This window comes from Chinchilla lanigera, unplaced genomic scaffold (genome assembly GCF_000276665.1).
Source record: "Chinchilla lanigera isolate Chin_1 unplaced genomic scaffold, ChiLan1.0 scaffold00032, whole genome shotgun sequence".
NCBI classification, from domain to species: domain Eukaryota; kingdom Metazoa; phylum Chordata; class Mammalia; order Rodentia; family Chinchillidae; genus Chinchilla; species Chinchilla lanigera.
Window position 1 is genome coordinate 474,667 of NW_004955433.1, and position 11,397 is coordinate 486,063.

At 38.5% G+C, this 11,397-nt stretch overlaps 1 protein-coding gene across 1 annotated transcript in view; it reads right to left on the bottom strand.

The window, feature by feature from the left end:
* Positions 1–11,389, bottom strand: part of LOC102007264 (ATP-binding cassette sub-family G member 2-like) — an 86,874-nt gene extending 75,485 nt beyond the window's left edge. Inside the window, exon 1 of the mRNA XM_005388159.1 lies at positions 11,289–11,389. The gene's annotated coding sequence lies outside the window, so the exon portion shown is untranslated. The remainder of the gene's footprint in view (positions 1–11,288) is intronic.
* Between the last annotated feature and the right edge of the window lie 8 nt (positions 11,390–11,397).

Consider the following 11,397-nt stretch of genomic DNA (forward strand, 5'->3'; position numbering starts at 1 on the left):
TTTAATTTCCAAGTGTTTATGGAGTTTTTGGAGTTCCTTTTGTCATTAATTTCCAATTTCATTGCACTATGGTCAGATAATATGCATGGGATAATTTCAATTCATTTGCATTTAGGTAGGTATGTTCTATGGGCTAGAATGTGGTCTATTTTAGAGAAAGTCCCAAGTGCAGCTGAGAAAAATGTGTATTCTGATGTTATGGGGTAGAACACTCTGCATACATCTACTAAGTCCATTTATTCACAGATTTGGTTCAGATCTGTTATTTCTTTGCTGATTTTTTGTCTAGTTGACCTATCTCTTTGTGTCAAAGGGTGTTGAGGTCCCCTCTTACAATAGTGTTATTAATTATTTGAGGTTTCATGTCTGTTAAGATTTGTCTTATATACTTTGGTGCTCAGATATTTGGTACATGCATGTTTATGATTGTTACCTCTTTCTTTTCCAGTTTTCCCCTAACAAGTATGTATTGAGCTTCTTTATCTCTTTTGATTGTTCTTGGTTTGAAGTTTACATTGTCTGCAAACAGAATAGCTACACCTTCTTTTTTCTGGGATCCTGTTACATGGTGGATTGTTTTCATCCTTTGACTTTCAGTCTACAGATTTCCTTTTATGTGAAATGTGTTTCCTGTATACAGCATATGGTTGAATTTTGTTTCTTAATCCACCCTGTAAGTCTATTTCTTTTGACTGGTGAATTGAGGTCATTTACATTTATGGTTTTAACTGATATGTGTTGACTTATCATTGTCATGTTATTTACCTGCTTTTAGTTTCCTACTTTTTCTACCTGTTTAATTTCATGCTCTTCTTCATGGTTCCTTTCTATTGTTCTTGAATTTGTGGTCATTTTTTCTCTGTCTAGAATATCTTTTAGTACTCTTTGTAAGAATAGTTTGACACTCATGAAGTTCTTCAGTTATTCTTTATGATGGAAATATTTTATTTCTCCATTGAATTTGAAGAATAATTTGCCAAGATACATCTGTCTTGCTTGGAAGCTTTTTTGTCTCAAGACCTGTAATACTTTGCTTCAAACTCTTTTCAACTAGATGGTTTGTGTTGAGAAGCGTGCCATGATTCTCATGGGCTTTCCTTTATAGGTAATCTGTTTCTTTTTTCTAGCAGCTTTTAATATTCTGTTCTTGGGGCTGGGGATTTAGCTCAGTGGCAAAAGCACCTGCCTGGCAAGTGCAAGGTCATGAGTTCGGTTCCCAGTACCGGAGGGGGGAAAAAAAAATTCTGTTCTTTTGCTGGATATGTGGGATCTTGATTATTAGTTCTGGGTGTGGTTTTATTTGGTTATGACTAGTTGGAGTTCTATATGCCTCATTTACTGTATATCAGATTCTGGTTCCATGCTTGGGAAATTTTCTGCTATTATTTCTGTGAATATTCTTTTTATGTCATTTGTGTTGCCTCCTGCTGTCAATGACTCCTATTAGTCATACATTATTCCTCTTTGCCTCATCTTGCAGCTGGTGAATTGATTTTTCCTGGTTTCTTGTTGATTTTAAGAGATCCTTTCTTTCATGATCACCAGCTGCCATGCTATATTCAAAATCTGAAATTCTATCTTCGACTTCATTCAAGTGGTTTTGCCAGCTTTCAATGGAAGCTTTGATTTTGTGGATGTTTCTCTGAATCTGTTTTATTTGTTCTAAGTCACTCCTATATTGTTCATTTAATGTTTCCATTCATTGCCTATGTTCATTTTTATATATGTATATTTCTTATTTAGATATGCTGAGCAATTCTTTCATTATTATTGTCATTTCATTTTTTGCCTGAGAGATTATATCTGATCTCATCTCCTTTATGGCCTTATTTCTTTATTTCCATTGCAATCATTTCAGCAGTTTTATGTGTTTACCAAGTTCTCCTATGTCGATGTCTGCTGGACTTGTTCTGAGTGCTGTGGAGTTCTGAGACTGTGCTTTAGTCCTTCGTCTTGCTATGTTTGATACTGGATGCAGAATGCTCAGTCTCCCTCTTTCCTGGCAGCTCAGCAAAGGTTGCTAGTGTCCCTAGTTTTCCTGGTGGTCAGGCTTGCCCCTCAATGTCCACTGAGATGTGCTGCTTAGTCTGGGGTCTCCCAGCAGATGGTGAAGTGTACCTACTTCTCCCATGTCTCAGATGCGAACTGTGATGTCAGCTGATGACAGACAGTCTGATCCAGTGTTCCCTTGCAGCTCAGGGCATGCATATGACCCAGGAGCACAATCACACACCAGTGGTCCTGTGTCCTCAGGCAGTTCAGGGTGCAGGCAGAACCCAAACACAAAATGCAGGGTCAACAGTTTGTGGACCACCTGATACCATGTCTCCAGGCAGTACAGGGCATGCACAGGAGCCAGAAGCAGGCTGCCTAGTTCTCATTTTTAAAAGTCAAAATTATTCATGCAATACTCCCTCTCTACCTACATTTGTTTGACCAGCAATTTCAACCAAATCATGCTCAAGAGAACAATCCCAGAGAAGCAGACAAAGCATGAGAAGCCACTGTGGGAAGAGCTCTCCAATGAGAGAAACCAAAGCTTCCAGAATTTGAAGACCCAGACTCCTAGAAAGAAAGGACCAGTCTTAACCCAGTCAACACCTTGTGCTTTCCCCTCCTGATATCTGCACAAACAAACTGTGCCTGCTTCGGGAATAGTTCAGGAAAACCAAGCAGAAAGATGATGCTAGTGTGGGCCTCTTAAATGCTGTAAAATATCTAAGCAAATAATTCAGCAATCCCTCCACTTGGAAACATAGATTTACAGCCCTATCAAAGACTAAGAACCCTGGAAATGCAAAACTTTTGAGATCTGAAAGACTATGGCCTGGGAAAATGAGCAGACTGAAAATAGACCAGCTCTGCTTCCGCATGATGATCTGTTCACTCTTTGCTAAAGGAAAGATAACCCACTCTCAAGGAAGATATTGTCATCCCCATTTTCACTCTGAATTACCATGCATGCCCGAGAAGACCTAAATTTCCAAAAATGAAAACAGAGAAATAGACTAGTATTTATCCATACAGGAGTTATCAAATGGTGACATTAAATAAAATTGCTAAATATGTTCAAGAAATCAAATTAAAACATAGATTATCACCTAAGAAGCAGATTGTTTTTAAAAAGAGTAAAACCTAAAAGTTAAATATGGCCCTATGCCCCTACCCAACCTCAGGAGCCATACTGAGCCCCAGACAGCTTCAGGAGCCTCAGTGACCACACCTCACTCCACAACACCATTGCAGGAGCCACAGAGAGCCCCAGAAAGCATTGGGAGCCTCACCCTGCTACACTCACATCATCACAGGAGTGACACTGAGCCCCAGGGAAACTCAGGATCTTCAAAAGTGACAAAATGAAGGAGAAAAATGAAATCTCAGATCTCTACCCAACGCAGAACAAGTCCAGGAGATATCAACATAGAAGAGCTTGGAAGTCACACACCAGAATTTCTGACATCATAGCAACTGAAGTAAAGACACAATTCCATTAGGCTATAGAAGAAATCAGATCAGAACTACTCTCTCAGAGAAAAAAAGAAATGACAATAATAATGAAAGAATTGCTCAGCCTCACTCTCTTGATTGTGTGTGAGTGGTAGGGCAAGAGTATGAAGATCCTCAGTGTTCAGTGCAGCTCCTGTGCTGTTGACTAACCAACTAAAAAGTTGGTTCTTTGAAAGAATAAATAAAATAGATAAACCCCTAGCCAGCCTTATCAAAAAAAGGAAAGAAAAACTGAAGTACATGCAATAAAAAATGAAAGGGGTGAAATCACTACTGATCCTGAAGAAAGTCAGAAGATCATCAATACCTACTCTGAAAATCTTTACTCTCATAGGATGGAAAACACAGAGGAAATGGACAGATTTCTAGACACATATGAATTACCAAAGCTGAATGAAGAAGATATAAAAATCCAGAATAACTCAATATCAGCCAGCGAAATTGAGAATGTAATTAAAAACTTGGCAATGAAGAAAAGATCGGGTCCTGATGGATTGACAGCTGAATTCTACAAGCAATTTAGGGAAGATTTAACACTAATTCTTCTCAAACTCCTTAATGAAATTGAAAGGGAAGGAATTCTCTCCAATTCATTCCTGGAGGCAAGTCGTATCCTGATACAAAAAACAGACAAACACCCAACCAAGAAAGAGAACTACAGACCAATCTCTCTAATGAATATAGATGCAAAAATTCTCAGTAAAATACTAACAAATAGAATACAACAAATCACCGAGAAGATAATACACCACAACCAAGTGGGATTCATACTAAGAATGCAGGGATGGTTCAACATTACATAAATCAATTAGTGTAATACACCATGTCAATAGAGCCAAGGACAAAAATCACATGATCATCTCCATCGATGAAGAAAAAGCCTTCAACAAAGTACAACACTCATTCATGTTGAAAACCCTACAGAAAATAGGAATAGATGGCCTTTACCTCAAGCTGATCAAAGCCATCTATGATAAACAAACAGCTAACACCATACTAAATGGTCAAAAATTGAAAGCTTTCACTTTAAAATCTGAACAAGGGTATCCACTGTCACCACTCCTATTCAATATAGTTCTGAAAACATTAACTAGAGCAACTAGACAAGAGAGAGAAATAAAAGGAATAAGGATAGGAAAGGAAGAAGTGCAAATATCATTATTCCCAGATGACATGATACTGTACACAGAAGACCCCAAAAACTCCACCAAAATGCTCATGGATTTAATAACCAAATTCAGTAGCATAGCTGGATACAAAGTTAACACTCAAAAATCAATAGTGTCCCTGTACACAAGTAACAAACAGACTGAGAGAGAAATTAGGGAAACCACACCTTTCACAATAGCATCTAAAAAAGATGAAATACTTAGGAATCAATCTAACAAAAGAAGTAAAAGATCTATACAGTGAAAATTATAGTACTCTGAAAAAAGAAATTGAAGGGGATATCAGAAAGTGGAAAGATATCCCTTGCTCACAGATAAGAAGAACCAACATTGTGAATATTGCCATACTCCCAAAATTGTTGTACAGATTCAAAGCAATCTCAATTAAACTACCATTAGTATACCTCACAGATCTAGAGAAAATAATCCTAAAGTTCATCTGGAACCAGAAGAGGCCTAGAATAGCAAAAGAAATCTTGAGAAACAAAGGAAAGGCAGGAGGCATCACAATCCCTGACTTGAAATTATAATACAAAGGTACTGTGATAAAATCAACATGGTACTAACAAAAAAAAAACACCTGAGGATCATAGGAACAGATTAGGAGATGCAGACACAACTGCAAAAACACTAACCCCCTTCTCTTTGACAAAGGGACCAAATATTTTCAGTGGAAGGAACATACTCTCTTTAATAAATGCTGCTGGAAAAACTGACTTTCCACATGCTGAATACTAAAACTAGACCCATGTCTTTCACTGTGCACTAAATTAAATTGAAAATGGATCAAAGATCCAAATATTAAAACAAAACACTAAATTTATTGGAGGAGAAAGTAGGTAAGAATATTGATGATATAGGGGTAGGCAGAGAGTTCATGAACAAAAACCAAACTGCACAGGAAATACTTCAAAGAATCAACAACTGGGATCTCATCTTATTGAAAAGGTTTTGCAAATCTAAAGAATTCAGCAATAGAGTAAAATGATAGCCCACAAATTGGGAAAAAATTTTAGCCAACTGCCCCTCAGACAAAGGACTTCTATCTAGGACATACAAAGAATTAAAAATAATCAGGCCCCCTAAATTCAAAGACCCAATCCAAAATGGGCATCTGAGATGGATACACTTCTCTAATGAAGAGATACTAATGGCGAATAAATACATGAAAAAATGTGCAACGTCATTAGTCATTCGAGAAATGCAATTTAAAACAACACTGAGATTCCATCTCACACCAGAAAGAATGGCTATCATGAAGAAAGCAGCAAATAACAAATGCTGGAGAGGCTGTGGGGAGAAAGGAACGCTACTCCACTGCTGGTGGGAGTGTAGATTGGTGAAACCACTGTGGAAATCAATGTGGAGATTCCTCACAACACTAGGATTGGAAGTCACATTTAACCCAGTTATTCCCCTTCTGGGTATTTCCCCAGAAGAATTAAAGACATCCTACCACAGTGATATATGTGCACCCATGTTTATAGCAACACAATTTGTTATAGCTAAAACTTGGAAACAACCCAGATGCCCACCCACTGAGGAGTGAATAAAAAAAGTTGTGGTATTTTTATACAATAGAATATTACTCAGCTATTAAAAAAGATAATCTCGAGACTTTTGTAGGTAAATGGACGCAACTAAAGACCATACTCATAAGTGAAATAAACCAGACCCAGATGGGTAAACATCATATTGTCTTCTTGGTGTAGGAACCTGAAAGACTAGGTCAAACTCAAAACATACAATAGGTGATAGGAAAGGGAAAGAAATTGCTCAAAGGAAGGAATGACTGGGATAAGGAAGAGAAGAAAAAAGAAAGAAGGAAGGCCAAACATAAATATATGTATGAATAGCTGCAAAGACTGTATTGCTGATGTCTGATAGTGTATTGAAATGAACAGTTAATACTCATAATTTTTTATGTTCTGATCAACTTTACATGCTTTTGTCTGGTGGACTGAGCAACTGATTTGAAGGTAACAATATGCAATGGAATTACAATGGAGAACTCCTATCATCTTGTCTAGTGAAACTCTATATTATCTCTAATGTTTTATCGAAGAATTATTTTCTTATTCTCTTAAATGGTTTGAACAATCTTTCATTCTTACATCTGATAATCTGAGCAATGTAGTTGAGGATAGTGATATGCAATGTAACAACCACTGTTGATTTGTATTAATTTGTCTTGAGACCCTGTATCGCTTTGAATGTTCTTGCTTTGATTTGTTTATGTTCATGATACTGGTATGCTGCCACTGTTCTATTTTTTTGTTTGTTTTTTTCTCATGTACTACTCTCTTTAAAATAGAAAAAAAAAATTAGATGGTGACACCTTGTGTCAAAATACCAGAACAAGCCTTTTTAAAAGTGATTGAAATTATAACCTTGATAAGTGAAAAACTGAAAAATAACCTGGATAAACAAATTCAGAAAAGTAAACAGTACCAAAAATATAACAACTTGAATGAGCATAAGGAATAAAAAGACCGAAAGAAAAGGTCTAGTATAATTGCTAGGGGGGCCAGAGAGAGGAAGAAAAATAGAACAGAATTAGCATTTAATCAAATGCTGGCCAATGTTTTCCAAAACAGATGAAAGTATGAAGCCACACATTAATGAAACTCTACAAATATGAACCTGGAAAATCCAAGGGAGCCACTTGCAAGCATAGCATAAGTGAGCTACCACAAACAAAGTAATCTCTGAGTAATTGCTTCTATACCAAAATAGTTATCCTTTAAAGCACTCCACTCTCTGGAAAATGAGCATGTAGGAAATCATGTAAAGCTTGGCAACTAGGAAATTAAAAGTAAATAGCTGAATTTTCATGGCATCACTGTGAATGATAAAAACTTTCCAAAATTTCGTTCCACAGAAGCTGTTAAAAGAGAAGATACAAGTTCTATAGGGAGCTCATATCTTTGCTTTACAAACCTTGTGAGCTGTCTTGGTCATTTTTCTCTCATTGTTGAGACAAAATACCTGACGTCCAAAACTAAGAAAGGAAAGGTTTATTTAGCTCACCGTTTGTGGAGGTTTCAGTACACATTAGGCTGGCTCCAAGGCAGAGTAGCACATGGCAGAGGGCAACAGTTCAGGGCAGGGGAAAATAGCAAAAGCAGTAAGAGCAAAGGGAGGAGCAGCAGAGAGCAAGCCCCTTTCCCTCCCTTATACTGTATACAAGCTGCCACCCCAGGGCAAGTGTGGTACTCACTCCCAGAATCCCAGCTTTGAACCATGGATCAATTAAAAACTCTAGAAGCCTGCCCCATGATTGCATGAGGCTTTTGGGGAGACATCTAGACACGAACCATAACATGAGCCCTCTCCCCATGTCTTCATAAACCAAATACAGATTTTCTTCATTTAACAACTTTCCATGTAAAAGAAAAGGGGGAAATATAGAGGCTATTTTAAATGCAAAGAAAATTTTAAATCTTATATTTCTCACACTAGTATACATCTAACACTGTTCAAGGATGAGACTGGGAAACAGTCTGTTCTCATAATTCGAGAGCTACAACACTCAGGAAGCTTTGACACTGTCGCTGCCAGCTGCAAGATAAGTGCAACTTAGCCTGACGGTGGTGTTTTGCCTACTTTCAAGTCCCAGAGAGTTATCACCTCAACGACACCTCTGCTCAGTCTCAGACAGTGATTGATTCTTCCCCCATATTATACAGTAGTAACTTATTAGTTTCTGTAAGAATAAATTCTGCAGAGCAATTAATGACAAAGATGTATGTAACAAACTACAGAATATTCTGTTATCTGCCTTTTGTGCTTCCTTCTGAAAACCTATATAAGGGATTGGTAACCTCAAAATGGGACTAGTGATTTGAACTGAGATTCCCACTAGCCCACTAGCAAAATAAAACTGCCTTCCAAAGTTTCTCTGGTGCTACTGTCTCCCATTTGATCTGGTCCTGAATTCTGTACCACTTTGTCTTGGCAAGAAGGAAAGTAACTAGGACAAGTTCCTTTGTGGGGAGAGAATCAATGCACTTTCCTTTGTACACAGAATAACTGCACCATGTTATGAGTAATTGTGAACTTCATATTGCATTTGGAATCTATAGTTTAAGAAATGCGTCTGGTTGCTAAGCTGACAAGGACTGGTTGTCTGCTGAGTGTTAACTGCGGAGTAAACTTGAATAAGAAATGAGTGGCTGATTGGCTTAGCAGAGTTCTGAGTGTGTCCGGATGATGAACTCGCTAATGCAGGAAGACCTGTACTGGATGTGGGAAGCCCCAATCCTAGGCTTACAGCCTGGATAGGGAAGAAGGGAAAGAAGGAACCCTTGCTTCTGCTCCTTCATAGGAGCTTCAGTATTCACCTTGGCCTTGGCGCTCCATTGCCAGGCTTCCAGTTCTGACTCTTCAGCCATCCAGTGCAGGCCCTTGTGCTTCCTGATATAGATTGCTAGGGCCTCTGCAGAGTGCCACAAGTTGTCTAACTCTGATTGGACTGTCCAGCTCTCCAGGGTTCAGATGGTACTTTTACATTCTTCCATCCCTAGCTCTTCAGGGGTCATTTATGATAGATAGATAGATAGATAGATAGATAGATAGATAGATAGATAGATAGATAGAAAATAGGTAGATATAGGTAGATGATAGATATAGATAATAGAGATAGATACATAGATACATAGATAAATAGATACATAGATAGATGATAGATCTGTTCCATTAGTGAATCCTAATTCATACACCTATAGATATATAAAGGGTAGTCATTGGGCTCTTTAATTTTTACTAAAACTGTTCAATTTAGAATTGCTGCCACAGAGAGATCCTGCATAAAGGAGGAGACAAATCTGAGAGTCAGAGTAGATCCACAAAAAACACAGGTAATTGGAAGAAGGGAAGAATGCAAAATTATGGCCAGAGTAAGCAACATAGTATGATGATTTCCACTTGACACAGACTGTATCAGAATTAGAATCCTGTCAAAAAATTGCAGATAAAATATCTGAAATGATAAACACAAACTACCCTGATATGATCATTGTTACTGTATATGTGAACTGAAATGTCACACTAAACCATACACATTTTTAATTACTATATAACAATCAAAAATTTTTAAAAATATTTTTTCTTGACAGAAATATTTAGATAGTATTTATAGAACATGAGGTCCAACTACCCCTCGAGAATATCTAGATTTATCACTGAATGAGAGCCAGTCACCAAAGAGCATATAAAACCAGACTCTGATCATCCTATTGTGTCCCAGAACACTTAGGTTAAGAACAAGGACAAACACACCAGCCATCTCAGAAAGCTCACGGAGACCATGGAGGGCTGGGTGTGAGAGGCAGCACTGAGGATGCTCTCCCACTCCACTCCTCCATCTCCACTGCATCCCCGTGTGACACCTGTGCAGGACATTTCCCTCAGAAGTAAATCAGGAAAAGCGGGGCTGGGGACTTAGCTCAGCGGCAAAAGCACCTGCCTGGCAAGTGCAAGGTCGTGAGTTCGGTTCCCGGTACCGGAGAAAAACAACAACAAAAAAAAAATCAGGAAAAGCTTCGCTGAATACCCAACATGTTTCTCCACTACTGTCACCAAATTATATGACTGATCTTTCCCTTTTTTTGAGGATGCAGATTTATTAAGCAGAGCGGACACTTTGATCCCCCCGTACCCATTCTAATGTGTCTCCTCACAGAAACTTTCCACTCTAGGTTGTAGTTTACCTTCCACTTATCATACTTATGATTATTTCAAATGCTTCACATGAACAGTGTAAGCACTTAATGATATACACTACAAAAATAGGTTTTGCACGTGTGTGTGGTATTTTAACACTCTGTAATACAAAAGAATGTGCTCAAAGGGAATTATTGAGTAGCGTCTGGGGCCTAAAACATGACGCCTAACATTGTCTCTTACTATAAATCCATATATTTTAATGAAAAAGAAAGGGATTCTCTATTTCTACAATTATATAGGGAAATAAAATATTGATAGGTTTACAATCTAATGGTTTTGGTATTTTTTGTATTATTTGAACATTTAAAATATTTTCATTAGAAATACAAAAAGCTAAATAATTTTTATAATTATTAAAACTCAACTATCCACAGAAAAATACAAACAGGAAATCAATAACTGTAGTAAAACAACCAAATTTGTGGACGAACTTCGCGTTCTGGGACTAGAAAATATAACTGACTGGTCAGTTCCTTCAAAATACTGTTGTTACCACATTTATCCTTCAGCTGTGGAAGGAACTCAGCTTTCCTTCCGAGTAAGGCTTAACTGGACCTGTATCAGCTCTATTTATCTTCACACACCTGCAGGAAAGCAGAGGAGTTACCCTCACCAACTGGCCCGAACCAGAATCGGTTGCACCACCTTATCATTTCAAGACACATGCACACGTACGCGCGCACGCACACACACACACACACACACACACACAAGCGCACACGCACACACACACAGAACTGTCAGTTTCTGTCCTAACTCACCGTCTTACGCGTCTGTGAGGGCGCAGACCCAGTCCTCTCTCTTGAGCGCTGCGCCCTTTCCTATCAAAATGTACCCACAAAACCCACCTCCCGTTCCCGCCTCACACCCGGCCAGTGCACTCACCGGGCTCCGCAGAGGTTCAGGGCACCGAGGGCTCGGGTCCCGGGACGCCAGGGCTCAGGGCTGCAGCGCTCACTGGTGGAAAAGAGTTTTCAAAGGGCTGCGAGGAGCC